This window comes from Balaenoptera physalus, assembly GCF_965194825.1.
Source record: "Balaenoptera physalus genome assembly, chromosome: 2".
NCBI classification, from domain to species: Eukaryota; Metazoa; Chordata; class Mammalia; order Artiodactyla; family Balaenopteridae; genus Balaenoptera; species Balaenoptera physalus.
In genome coordinates this window covers 165,156,074-165,169,307 of record NC_138883.1, presented here as the reverse complement: position 1 = coordinate 165,169,307, position 13,234 = coordinate 165,156,074, and the positions used below count along the sequence as shown (strand labels likewise).

At 34.0% G+C, this 13,234-nt stretch overlaps 1 protein-coding gene and 1 long non-coding RNA gene across 5 annotated transcripts in view; both read right to left on the bottom strand.

Annotated features, from left to right (window-relative positions):
• Positions 1 to 13,234, bottom strand: part of PLXDC2 (plexin domain containing 2) — a 416,967-nt gene that overhangs the window by 87,272 nt on the left and 316,461 nt on the right. The window lies entirely within an intron of this gene.
• LOC309655048 lies at positions 2,059 to 11,892 on the bottom strand. The gene is made up of 2 exons (XR_014260580.1): positions 6,484 to 11,892; positions 2,059 to 6,451 (listed from the first exon to the last, which is right to left on the bottom strand). It is a non-coding gene; the product is annotated as an uncharacterized lncRNA (long non-coding RNA).

Below are 13,234 nucleotides of genomic sequence, written 5' to 3'. Positions count from 1 at the left end.
TGAAACTAAATATTTATTGTGATGTTTCTTTATTTTTTCTCAAAACATACAAATAAAGCACAGAGATATTTGTATTCCATTCTATTTCATTAACAAAAATGCTGGTTGCAATCCACTGGATAATTGATAGCATGACCCTCCTGAATTGCAACCCTCAGTTTGAATAATACTATCCTAATAGTTTAAAATTTTAATCATATTTATGCTTTAAATAGTATTGCCTGGTTTGTAAAATAATAATTTTAATAGAAAATTACAGAAAAGTATAAAAACAGAAATTAAAGTAGATAATATCCCAATGCTAAGATATTGTTAGTTTTATTTCCCAACCAATCTTTATTTAACATATAATTATATATACTTATGTATTAATCAAATTGGAATCATAACATGTGATAACACTTTTCTACAGTTAATATGATAATCTGGGCATTTTTCCATGTCCATAAATATCCCTTGAGAGTTAATTTTTAATGACAGCATATACTTCATTATATGGCTTGATAAAAATTTTATTGTATGCTATATAGGAAGGTTGTTAAAAGAGTAAATTCTGTGAGTTATCATAAAAGAGAATTTTTTTCCTTTTTTTCTTTCCTTTTTTTGTATCTATATGAGAAGATGGATGTTAGCTTAACCTACTGTGGTAACCATTTCACAATATATGTAAATCAAACTATCATGCTGGAAGCCTTAAAATTATTCGGTGATGTATGTCAATTATTTCCCAATAAAACTGGAAAAAATTATTCAACTTTTATATGAGCACATGTGTTACTTTAACCCTTATAAAAATATATACCACCATTCTTTTTGCAACTTGATGGATTAAAAGTGACAGTCATGCTTTAATTAGCATTTCTTTATTACAGGTGAGGTGAAATGTTAAACCATGTTTATTGACAATTCGTATGTCTGTCTATATCTTTGAGTGTATATTCATTTCTTTTACTCATTTTATTCAATAGGGCTATTCTTTTTTTATAGTGTGTCTATAAAATAAGGCATTAAATTTCTGTTAAATATATCATCTGTCTGTAATTTGCCATTCAATTCTAAATGATTTTTTTTTTTTTTTTGCCATACAGTGGTTTGTATCTTTACACTGTGAAGTTTTTCAACATTTTCTTCAAGATTCCTTTCTTTGCCTTTTGCTCAGAGAGGCCTCCGTTACATTGGCATTAAGTAAAATTTGCCATAATCTCTCCTAGGTAGTTCATGATTTCATTCTTTACTTTCAATTCTTTAATCTACTCTAAATTTATTGTGGTATATGGCATGATGTTAGAACCAAATCTAAAGAGATAAATTTTATTCAGATTGATGGTCCCAGGATCTCTTAGCCATCCTTGAATAAGAGATCTTTATCCATCGTTTGGAATTGCATGTTTAATCACATAATAAACTCATATGCTAAGGTCTATTTCTGAAATTGTATAATCTTCCATTGATAGCCTTGTTTCTTCTTGTACAATTCCTATAATGATTTCATTATTACAGTTTTATCTAATGATTTATCTAAACTTAGTTTAAGTCTGCCTTCATTGATCTTATTTTATAATTTTTTCTTGAGTTGTCTCACTCTTTATTCTTCTCTGTGATTTTTATAATTACATTCTGATGTTCCAAATAATAATGTTATTGATGGAACTGATGTGGAAATAATTGACATCTTAATATATTCTAACTTTCCATCCATTAAAATGTTTATTCAGGTGTTCTTTTAAGTGCCTCATCAAACTTTCATTATTTTCTTTATATGGAACCTATACATTATTAAGTTTGTTAGTAACTATTTTATCTATTTTTGCTATTGTTAAGGAGCTTTAACCATTGCATTTTCTAAATGGTTATTTCTGACATGGAAAGCTATTGACTTCTGTGTATTTTGTATCTGATTCCTTTACTTACAAATAATAACTTTGCTTCTCCTTTCCAATAGTCATGTCTCTTATTTGTTTCTTTTCTCTGTGTGTTAACCAGAGTTATAGAATTCTGGTACATAATAGGGGTAATCACACCCATGCCTTCTTCCTTATTTTAATGGGAATGTCTCTGGGGCATTAATGTTTAGTATATTTTTTCCACTGTTTGAAATAATATTTGTTATCATGTTAATACGCATCCTTCTATTTCAGTCTGCTAACATTTTTACTTAGAAAAAAATGTTGGATTTTATTAAATATATTCCCATCTATCAAGATGACTAAATGATTTTCAACACCAGTGCTATAAATGGCATTAATAGATTTCTTTAAACCAAACCATGTATGTATTCATGGAGTAAATTCATTATTTGGCCATGTTTTAATTAGTTTGACTTTGTTAACTATAATGCAATATCTCTATAAATAATCTATAGCTAACATCCTACATAATGATGAAAGACTGAATGTTTTTCTCCTAAAATTAGAAACAAGACAAAATGGCTACTCTCACTACTTCTAATCAGCATCGTACTGTACAGTTTGAAGAGGCAAAGTTAGAACCCAAGAAAGTGAAGCTTTGGCAAAATAGTCAAATCATTAACAGCTTCCTGCCTCTCATCTTCCTTGTATGAATGTAAAGTAAAATAAGTCAACTCACAGCTTGATTAAGTGGCAAAAACAAGGCAGCCACAGCAGACTTTATAAGAATTACCGAACTGCTGAGACTTACAACAACCCTCACTAGAGATACAAAGTAATATTTGTTATGATGTTGGAAAGCTGAAAAGCTAATGACTTCAATACTACAATGACAAAGTCAGCTAGAACCCAAAGGATACCTTAGGGTTTAATGTTCAGAGATAAGTGGGTAAACTTTTTGAGTAGGGTGGAAATCATAAGCTACTAAAAAGACAAAAATTGCAGGTATTCCGCTTTTTGAGACACTGGGATTAGTATATTTCACCAAACGAAACCAGACATCTCTGGTCATTGAGCCATCTGTCAATATAGTCAGCTTAAGAAATGATCTGCTCTAGGATTTCCAGAAGAGGGTAGCCGCTGGGGCTTAGGTGAAACTGAGACACAAACAACAACAAAGATTCAGCATTTTCATTTGCTTTCTACCAACTCCTTTTCAAATTTCTAACATACTTAGTTTGCTTGCCTTCTATTTTATTGAAGCCCCTTTTACCATTCCATCTGACTCACCTCTTCTAAGAGACTTAACCCAGGCTGTGCTCCCAGGGAAGGGTCCTCTCATGGAGGATTATCCTTCTCCCAAGTGCAACCTCCAGTCAAGATTACAGTGCCCAGCTTGAGAATAGAACATTTACTATATGATAAAAGTTATACAATTAGAGATGAATACAAAGTCTTCAGTTTACCAAAGGCTATTACCATTTAAAATCAAACTTGTTATCCCAACTTTATGAAGAAAATACTCCTTCATTGATTGATCGTAAATATGGCTTTGGCAACTTGCCAGAATCTGGCTGAAAACACATTTTAACAGTTTGGCTTCTTATTTATGAAGGATTTCAACTCCTTTAGAAACACCATAATTCTTCAAAGAAGATATATGGTAATCTGAGGCTGAGGTATGGTAATTGAAGGCAGACTATTACAATTAAATAGATAGTTCATTTTGTTTCTTCAAATTATATACACATGAATAAGATGTTACATACTTTTTATCTTAGAAAAAGGAAGATTATATTTATTGGTAATTATTCCTAACAGCAAAATTAATCATTTTTGTAGCTTTTAGAATATTTGTGTAAAGTGAGTATTCCATTTAAAAAACAATGGTCTTTTCCCACCTAAGTGTGCAACTTCTGGAGCCCTGCATTTGGGCAGCATTCTAGCACATTCTGAAGAATTTGGGAGCACAGCACATTGTGTCACATTAGAAAAGAGAACTCCCCTTGCCACACTCAACTCCCTTTCTGAATTCGGGCACTAAGAGCAATGGAGTCTCTAGACTTAAATTAATAATTAACTTGATTAATAATTTCAACATGCCATTGGGGCACTGCCAGGGAAAAACAAAACAAAACATCATCTCACTTACTATGGGTATAATGAGGAAAAGAAAAGGAAGGAAGTGGAGGTTATTGATGTCGTTCGATCACGTAGTAGTTAACACGTGTTCAATACCTGTTAGTTATGTAATTCTCACCCAAATCTGGCAGTATTCCTTACATTTATTCCCATTTGACTACTGCAAAGAATTGAGGCTGAATTATTCAGTGGAAAGAGCATGAGCTTTAGAATTGCATACATAACATTAGGTTCAGGTCTTGACTCTGCCATTGATTGATTGAGATCCACCTCCAAGTTATTATTGGAGATTATTGGGTGAGATCTATGGTGAGTTATTGTTGGAGATTCAGTTTCTGTAAATTGGAGATTGTAAAATCTACCTTCACTGGGTGAGGATTAAATGAGGTAATATAGATGAAGTACCCTTCCAGTGTTTGACATAGTGAGTGCTCAATAAATACGTTATTTTATGCTTTCTTACCATCCATAGCACCTAGCACAGGTCGAAAAATGCCTATCAGAAAAAAAACATATTGTAACCTAACCAGTTATTGATATAACTGAAAATCTATAAGATATCCTTCAAGTACTGACCCAGCTTCTTTAGCCACAAAAGTTAGGGATATAAAACAAAGAGGAGAAATCTTTTCTTTTTGATGAATGAATTCTTCCAGAATCTAAAAATTCCTTGCCCAGCATTCAACTTTGCTATTTTGGTAGAACAGAAGTGAGAGTTGAGTCCTCAGGGAAAGAAAAAAAAAAAGTCTTCCTCATGGCCGTGAGCCACTGAAGCAAACACCCAGTTATAAATAAAACCCCTGGACATTTCCGGATTCTGATTTATGACACCCTTTCTTAAAACTTCTTGATTTCAGACCAAATATTATACTTAAATGGCACTTTCAAATGCATAGAAGTGGACAGAAAGAGCAGTGATTTTTACTTTGCTGTTGGCTCCGGAAAAGGAACATAAAGTCTTGCAGGTTTAGGTGTGCCATTACTCTGTAAAATGCTATCCTTCTGCCAGTAAATTTTTATTCCACGGTGCTCAGAGATTAATGGCTCCTGGTCTTTCAGAGCTGCCTGTCTTCCTCAGGAACATCAATGTTGCATGAATCAACTCACCTCTGTTCTGCCAAGATAGCCAAATCAGGCTTGGGTAAGGAACCAGAAATCCCTTCGAGGAGATGATTATCTCATCAAAGAAAGGTCTGTATCCCAATTTAATTTTTTTTTTACTATAAAAAGTTTCAGAATTTTACTTGGAATGCTGAGATTTATAGAGAAACAGATAAGATAGTATTTCTAGTTTCTCAGAGAACCATAGGATGAACTTTTCTTTATACTCGTCTACCATTTTGGAAAGTACTATAAGGGAATAAAAGTGACATTCGTCATCATCTCTCCAGGAACAGGAACCAGTAAACCGTCCCAGACAAATCAATCTCTCTCTCCCCCTCCTCTCTGCCCCCGCCATCATTCCTTAAGAGATAAAGTGTTTCTAATCACAGCGCATTTGGGTCCTCGCAAATGATCTGTAGAAAGAATGGGTGAAATAGGAAGATTAGTATTTTAAACTAGGAAAACCTGTATTAATCACGGATTTTAAAGCTCTGTCCAGAGTTCAGGGTTTAGTTTTGCAGAGGCCTTCAATGACTGCTGTAGTGGGTGAGGAGGAGATGGGAGGGCCTGGCTATGAACCCGCTATAAGATATAATTTTATCTGTTTTGTATTTGAAGTTTCAGTTTTTCAAAAATTTCTCCTGCTTAAGAAGAAAAAGTTTGAAAACCATTTTATTAAATCATTTGTATACCTCATCCCATTAATTAATCTAGGCTTGTTATCATTATATTTTACAATGTAATTAAATCTTTTAGACAAGTACTATGAGCTCATTTAAAATATGGTAATATAACTTTGACAGGGCACTCGAAGAAGAGAAGCAACTTTTTCTCTCTTTTTCTCTCTGTATGTCCCTAGAAGATGTAATTTAAGGCATTTTAATGCCAGACAATAATACCTGAGTGAATCTTATAATGACCAGCAGAACACTGTCTTTTAAAAGATATTTGCTTAATGATTTTTGATAGTGCACTTCTATTTCCTTCAAGAGATATTATACTTGTGAGATAACTTTTCTAAGATCCAGGTTAAATTAGAGTATCTCTCATACACGTGTGGTAGTCCGTATTTGTTTACATTAATCATTCAAACTTGAAAATCGTCATTGCTCCATTTCATCAATTTATTTGCTCAAGGAACATATTTCTCCATGCATATCTTCAGCTCACGGGAAACTCAGCTTTATCTTCTAAAGTCTTAAGAGTGATTATTCCAAGTAGAAGTAAATTGATTTCGGTGGAAACACTTCCAAGATTTCTAGAATTTGCTGCAATGTTATATAAGATGATTTCCTTATTATTTTAAAACTGCATGTTTAAGTATTTTGAAATATATCCCTATCTATCTATCTATCTATCTATCTATCTATCTATCTATCTATCTATCTACATTTGAGTTCAATTTGTCTCTTGGAGTCTAGATTGTAATATCAATGCTTAAAAAAATAATATGTATAATTTTGTAGTGGCTTTTAGTATACATAAAGCTTTGTTTTCTTTTAAAATTTTTATTATTTTTTCTTCATTAGAAATCTGTGAACTCACCTGGAAGGGTCTGTTTCTAAGACTATACCAAGCCCAGGTCCTTATGTAGATGACCAACAATGTATTAGGAAATTCATTCCACTTTAAGAAATGATTCTGGTCATAAAAGAGTGTTCTGCTTCCTTATTTCCTTCCTTTATTCTATATCAGATTTGTCAGGCATATAAAATATCAAATTACTAAATGCTAATTCTATTAGAGTTTTATGCAGCTCATGTGTACAAATGTTCTATGTCCCATTAAAGGCAGCAAAAAGGATTTTAAGAATTTGGGTGTGAAGCAATTTTCTGCTTCATAAAATACAGTTAGCGTCACCTTATGTTAACAGAAGCATTCTTGGATGTGTAGATTTTTCTTCAGATTTGTTTTTAATGAAACTGACTTAGTATCCCAGAGCACCCCTTTAACCCAGATCGAAAAAGTATTTATAGCAAAAGCTATATAAGCATACGGAGAATGGATATCTAGACCTGAATCTTCATGTTAATAGTTCAGAAGACCCACTAATTCAACATTCTCAAAATCTTCTTTATTATTCATTTTCAAACACTATTATATTAATTTGACCTGGTCCTTCATTTGTTGTTTGTCATTTCCTTAGGTGATAACTATTAGAATCACCTCATTTATCCCAGTGTCACTGTTTACTTCATTAAACCCTTCAAAACCAGGCAGTCAACGCTTTCTTCCAAAATAATTTATTGTGAATACATATTTTACTTTTTCTTCTGATTAATCAACATATTTGTTATATGTTTTCCATTTGTCTGGCAAACTTTTCCTGTAAACGGCCAGATAGTAAATACTTCAGGCCTGTGGGTCTTGTGATCTCTGTCAGAAGAATTCCTTTTTGGAGAATAATTGAACTTAACCTAGGAATTCTAGCTATGCCTTAGATCCTGAACACACAAATGCAGTTAAAACTTAGACAATAGCAAGGATTTCCATAATGGTGTTAGGTAGGGTGACCATATAATTAACTTATAGGGCGAACCACTACACTTCTGAGAGAGAAAGAAATAGGGCATAGGGACGATAGGCCTAAAGCAGTCCTGTGGTGAGAAAACTGGTCATATGGCATTTAGGGCATGAATCTGATCCTTACACTTCACAGACATTTCTAGTTACAAATTCTGTGCTCAACTTTGGTAAGTCTTTCTAGTCAAGTTTTCTAGTATATTTATCTCCTACCATGTTCACTTTATTTTAGACAATCTAGGTTTATGCTTGCATATAAAAATTTAAGTCTCTGAAGTATTTTATGCCCCTTCCTCTGAAATATGACATAAAGGATTATTCTCTTTTGTCATAGACTGAGAATATAGGTCCATTTCAGCTCCATCTTCTGATATATGAGTACAAAACACACGCAAAAAGCAATACAGGACTAACTCTCCTATATGAAATAAACTCTTTATATGCCATTTTTGCTGCATGAAATCTTAATAGATAATTCACAAATCTTTTTTTCCCTTGAGAATTCTATCTATGTGTTATTTTTATTACTTTCTCCAATTCACAGTTTTTACTTTTTTCATGAGGACTCTAGATTGCCAGTTATGCACTTTGCATGAATATAACCTCGATTATTATTAAACAAAACTTTATATGTATCTTTTACAACAAATCATTCAGCTAAGTTTTCAGTAGAGGTTAGTGTAAATATGCTAATAAACCCCCTAAAGTAGGCAAGGGGAGGGACATCTGCTTTGGATTGCTCATCCAGTGCGTGAACATTCTTAGCAAGACCACATGTGCTAAGAGTAGGCATAGAAGCCTAATGGAGAAATTCCAACCCTAGCATTTATTTTTCCCTTCATCTCTCCAACCACCCATCCCTCAAAAATTTTTATTTTTTTAACATCTTTATTGGAGAATAATTGCTTTACAATGGTGTGTTAGTTTCTGCTTTATAACAAAGTGATTCAGCTATACATATACATATATCCCCATATCCCTTCCCTCTTGTGTCTCCCTCCCACTCTCCCTATCCCACCCCTCTAGGTGGACACAAAGCACCGAGCTGATCTCCCTGTGCCATACAGCTGTTTCCCACTAGCTAGCTATTTTTTGGTAGTGTATATATGTCCATGCCACTCTCTCACTTCGTCCCAGCTTCCCCTTCCCCCTCCCTGTGTCCTCAAGTACATTCTCTACGTCTGAGTCTTTATTCCTGTCCTGCCCCTAGGTTCTTCAGAACCTTTTTTTTTTTAGATTCCATATATATGTGTTAACATACGGTATTTGTTTTTCTCTTTCTGACTTACTTCAATCTGTATGACAGTCACTAGGTCCATCCACCTCACTACAAATAACTCAAGTTTCATTTCTTTTTATGGCTGAGTAATATTCCATTGTATATATGTGCCACATCTTCTTTATCCATTCATCTGTTGATGGACACTTAGGTTGCTTCCATGTCCTGGCTATTGTAAATAGAGCTGCAATGAACATTGTGGTACATGACTCTTTTTGAATTATGGTTTTCTCAGGGTATATGCCCAGGAGTGGATTGCTGGGTCGTATGGTAGTTCTATTTTTAGCTTTTTAAGGAACCTCCATACTGTTCTCCATAGTGGCTGTATCAATTTACATTCCCACCAACAGAGCAAGAAGGTACCCTTTTCTCCACACCCTCTCCAGCATTTATTGTTGTAGATTTTTTGATGATGGCCATTCTGACCAGTGTGAGGTGATACCTCATTGTAGTTTTGATTTGCATTTCTCTAATGATTAGTGATGTTGAGCATCCTTTCATGTGTTTGTTGGCAATCTGTATACTGGAGAAAGGTCTGTTTAGGTCTTCTGCCCATTTTTGGATTGGGTTGTTTGTTTTTTGATATTGAGCTGCATAAGCCTGCTTGTAAATTTTGGAGATTAATCCTTTGTCAGTTGCTTCATTTGCAAATGTTTTCTCCCATTCTGAGAGTTGCCTTTTCATCTTGTTTATGGTTTCCTTTGCTGTGCAAAAGCTTTTAAGTTTCATTAGGTCCCATTTGTTTATTTTTGTTTTTATTTCCATTTTTCTAGGAGGTGGGTCAAAAAGGATCTTGCTGTGATTTATATCATGGAGTGTTCTGCCTATGTTTTTCTCTAAGAGTTTAATAGTGCTTGGCCTTACATTTAGGTCTCTAATCCATTTGAGTTTATTTTTGTGTATGCTGTTAGGTAGTATTCTAATTTCAGTCTTTTACATGTAGCTGTCCAGTTCTCCCAGCACCACTTATTGAAGAGGCTGTCTTTTCTCCATTGTATATTCTTGCCTCCTTTATCCAAAGTAAGGTGACCATATGTGCGAGGGTTTATCTCTGGGCTTTCTATCCTGTTCCACTGATATGTATTTCTGTTTTTGTGCCAGTACCATACTGTCTTGATTACTGTAGCTTTGTAGTATAGTCTGAAGTCCAGGAGCCTGATTCCTCCAGCTCCATTTTTCTTTCTCAAGATTGCTTTGGCTATTCAGGATCTTTTTTGTTTCCATACAAATTGTGAAATTTTTTGTTCTAGTTGTGTGAAAAATGCTGGTCGTAGTTTGATAGGGATTGCACTGAATCTGTAAATTGCTTTGGGTAGTACAGACATTTTCACAATTTTGATTCTTCCAATCCAAGAACATGTTATATCTCTTCATCTGTTTGTATCATCTTTAATTTCTTTCATCAGTGTCTTATAGTTTTCTGTATACAGGTCTTTTGTCTCCTTAGGTAGGTTTATTCCCAGGTATTTTATTCTTTTTGTTGCAATGGTAAATGGGAGTGTTTCCTTAATTTCTCTTTCAGATTTTTCATCATTGGTGTATAGGAATGCAAGAGATTTCTGTGCATTAATTTTGTATCCTGCTACTTTACCAAATTCATTGAATAGCTCTAGTAGTTTTCTGGTAGCATCTTTAGGATTCTCTATGTATAGTATCATGTCATCTGCAAACAGTGCCAGCTTTACTTCTTCTTTTCTGATTTGGATTCCTTTTATTTCTTTTTCTTCTCTGATTGCTGTGGCTAAAACTTCCAAAACTGTGTTGAAAAATAGTGGTAAGAGTAGGCAACCTTGTTTTGTTCCTGATCTTAGTAGAAATGATTTCAATTCTTCACCATTGAGAACGATGTTGGCTGTGGGTTTGTCATATATGGCCTTTATTATGTTGAGGTAAGTTCCCTCTATGCCTACTTTCTGGAGGCTTTTTATCATAAATGGGTGTTGAATTTTGTCGAAAGCTTTTTCTGCATCTATTGAGATGATCATATGGTTTTTCTCCTTCAATTTGTTAATATGGTTTATCACATTGACTGATTTGCGTATATTGAAGAATCCTTGTATTCCTGGGATAAACACCACTTGATCATGGTGTATGATCCTTTTAATGTGCTGTTGGATTCTGTTTGCTAGTATTTTGTTGAGGATTTTTGCATCTATGTTCATCAGTGATATTGGTCTGTAGTTTTGTTTCCAGTAGAATTTCAATTCTATGGATTTGAGTCTTCTCCCTTTTTTTCTTGATGAGTCTGAATAGTGGTTTATCAATTTTGTTTATCTTCTCAAAGAACCAGCTTTTAGTTTTATTGATCTTTGCTATTGTTTCCTTCATTTCTTTTTCATTTATTTCTGATCTGATCTTTATGATTTCTTTCCTTCTGCTAACTTTGGGTTTTGTTTGTTCTTCTTTCTCTAATTGCTTTAGGTGTAAGGTTAGGTTGTTTATTTGAGATGTTTCGCATTTCTTGAGGTAGGATTGTATTGCTATAAACTTCCCTCTTAGAACTGCTTTTCCTGCATCCCATAGGTTTGGGGTCATCGTGTTTTCATTGTCATTTGTTTCTAGGTATTTTTTGATTTCCTCTTTGATTTCTTCAGTGATCTCTTGGTTATTTATTAGTGTATTGTTTAGCCTCCATGTGTTTGTATTTTTTACAGTTTTTTCCCTGTAATTGATATCTAGTCTCATAGCCTTGTGGTTTGAAAAGATACTTGATATGATGTCAATTTTCTTAAATTTACCAAGGCTTGATTTGTGACCCAAGATATGATGTATCCTGGAGAACGTTCCATGAGCACTTGAGAAGAAAGTGTAATCTGCTGTTTTTGGATGGAATGTCCTATAAGTATCAATTAAATCTATCTGGTCTATTGTGTCATTTAGAGCTTCTGTTTCCTTATTTATTTTCATTTTGGATGATCTGTCCATTGGTGTAAGTGAGGTGTTAAAGTCCCCCACTATTATTGTGTTACTGTCGATTTCCTCTTTTATACCTGTTAGCAGTTGCCTTATGTATTGAAGTGCTCCTATGTTGGGTGCATATATATTTATAATTGTTATAGCTTCTTCTTGGATTGATCCCTTGATCATTATGTAGTGTCCTTCCTTGTCTCTTGTAACAGTCTTTATTTTAAAGTCTATTTTATCTGATATGAGTATTGCTACTCCAGCTTTCTTTAGATTTCCATTTGCATGGAATATCTTTTTCCATCCCCTCACTTTCAGTCTGTATGTGTCCCTAGGTCTGAAGTGGGTCCCTTGTAGACAGCATATATATGGGTCTTTTTTGTGTGTCCATTCAGCCAGTCTATGTCTTTTGGTTGGGGCATTTAATCCATTTATATTTAAGGTAATTATCAATATGTATGTTCCTATTACAGTTTTCTTAATTGTTTTGGGTTTGTTATTGTAGGTCTTTTCCTTCTCTTGTGTTTCCTGCCTAGAGAAGTTCCTTTAGCATTTGTTGTAAAGCTGGTTTGGTGGTGCTGAATTCTCTTAGCTTTTGCTTGTCTGTAAAGGTTTTAATTTCTCTGTCGAATCTGAATGAGATCCTTGCTTGGTAAAGTAATCTTGGTTGTAGGTTTTTCCCTTTCATCACTTTAAATACGTCCTGTCACTCCCTTTTGGCTTGCAGAGTTTCTTCTGAAACATCAGGTGTTAACCTATGGGGATTCCCTTGTATGTAATTTTTTGCTTTTCCCTTGCTGCTTTCAATATTCTTTCTTTGTATTTAATTTTTGATTGTTTAATTAATACGTGACTTGGTGTGTTTCTCCTTGGATTTATCCTATATGGGACGCTCTGCACTTCCTGGACTTGATTGACTATTTCTTTTCCCATGTTAGGGAAGTTTTCAACCCTAATCTCTTTAAATATTTTCTCAGTCCCTTTCTTTTTCTCTTCTACCTCTGGGACCCCTATAATTAAAATGTTGGCACATTTAATGTTGTCCCAGAGGTCTCTGAGAGTGTTCTCAATTCTTTTCATTCTTTTTTCTTTATTCTGCTCTGTGGTAGTTATTTCCACTATTTTATCTTCCAGGTCACTTATCCGTTCTTCTGCCTCAGTTATTCTGCTATTGATTCCTTCTAGAGAATTTTTAATTTCATTTATTGTGTTATTCATCATTGTTTGTTTGCTCTTTAGTTCTTCTAGGTCCTTGTTAAACGTTTCTTGTATTTTCTCCATTCTATTTCCAAGATTTTGGATTATCTTTACTATCATTACTCTGAATTCTTTTTCAGGTAGACTATTTCCTTTTCATGTGTTTGCTCTGGTGGGTTTTTACCTTGCTCCTTCATCTGCTGTGTATTTCTCTGTCTTCTCATTTTGCTTAACTTAC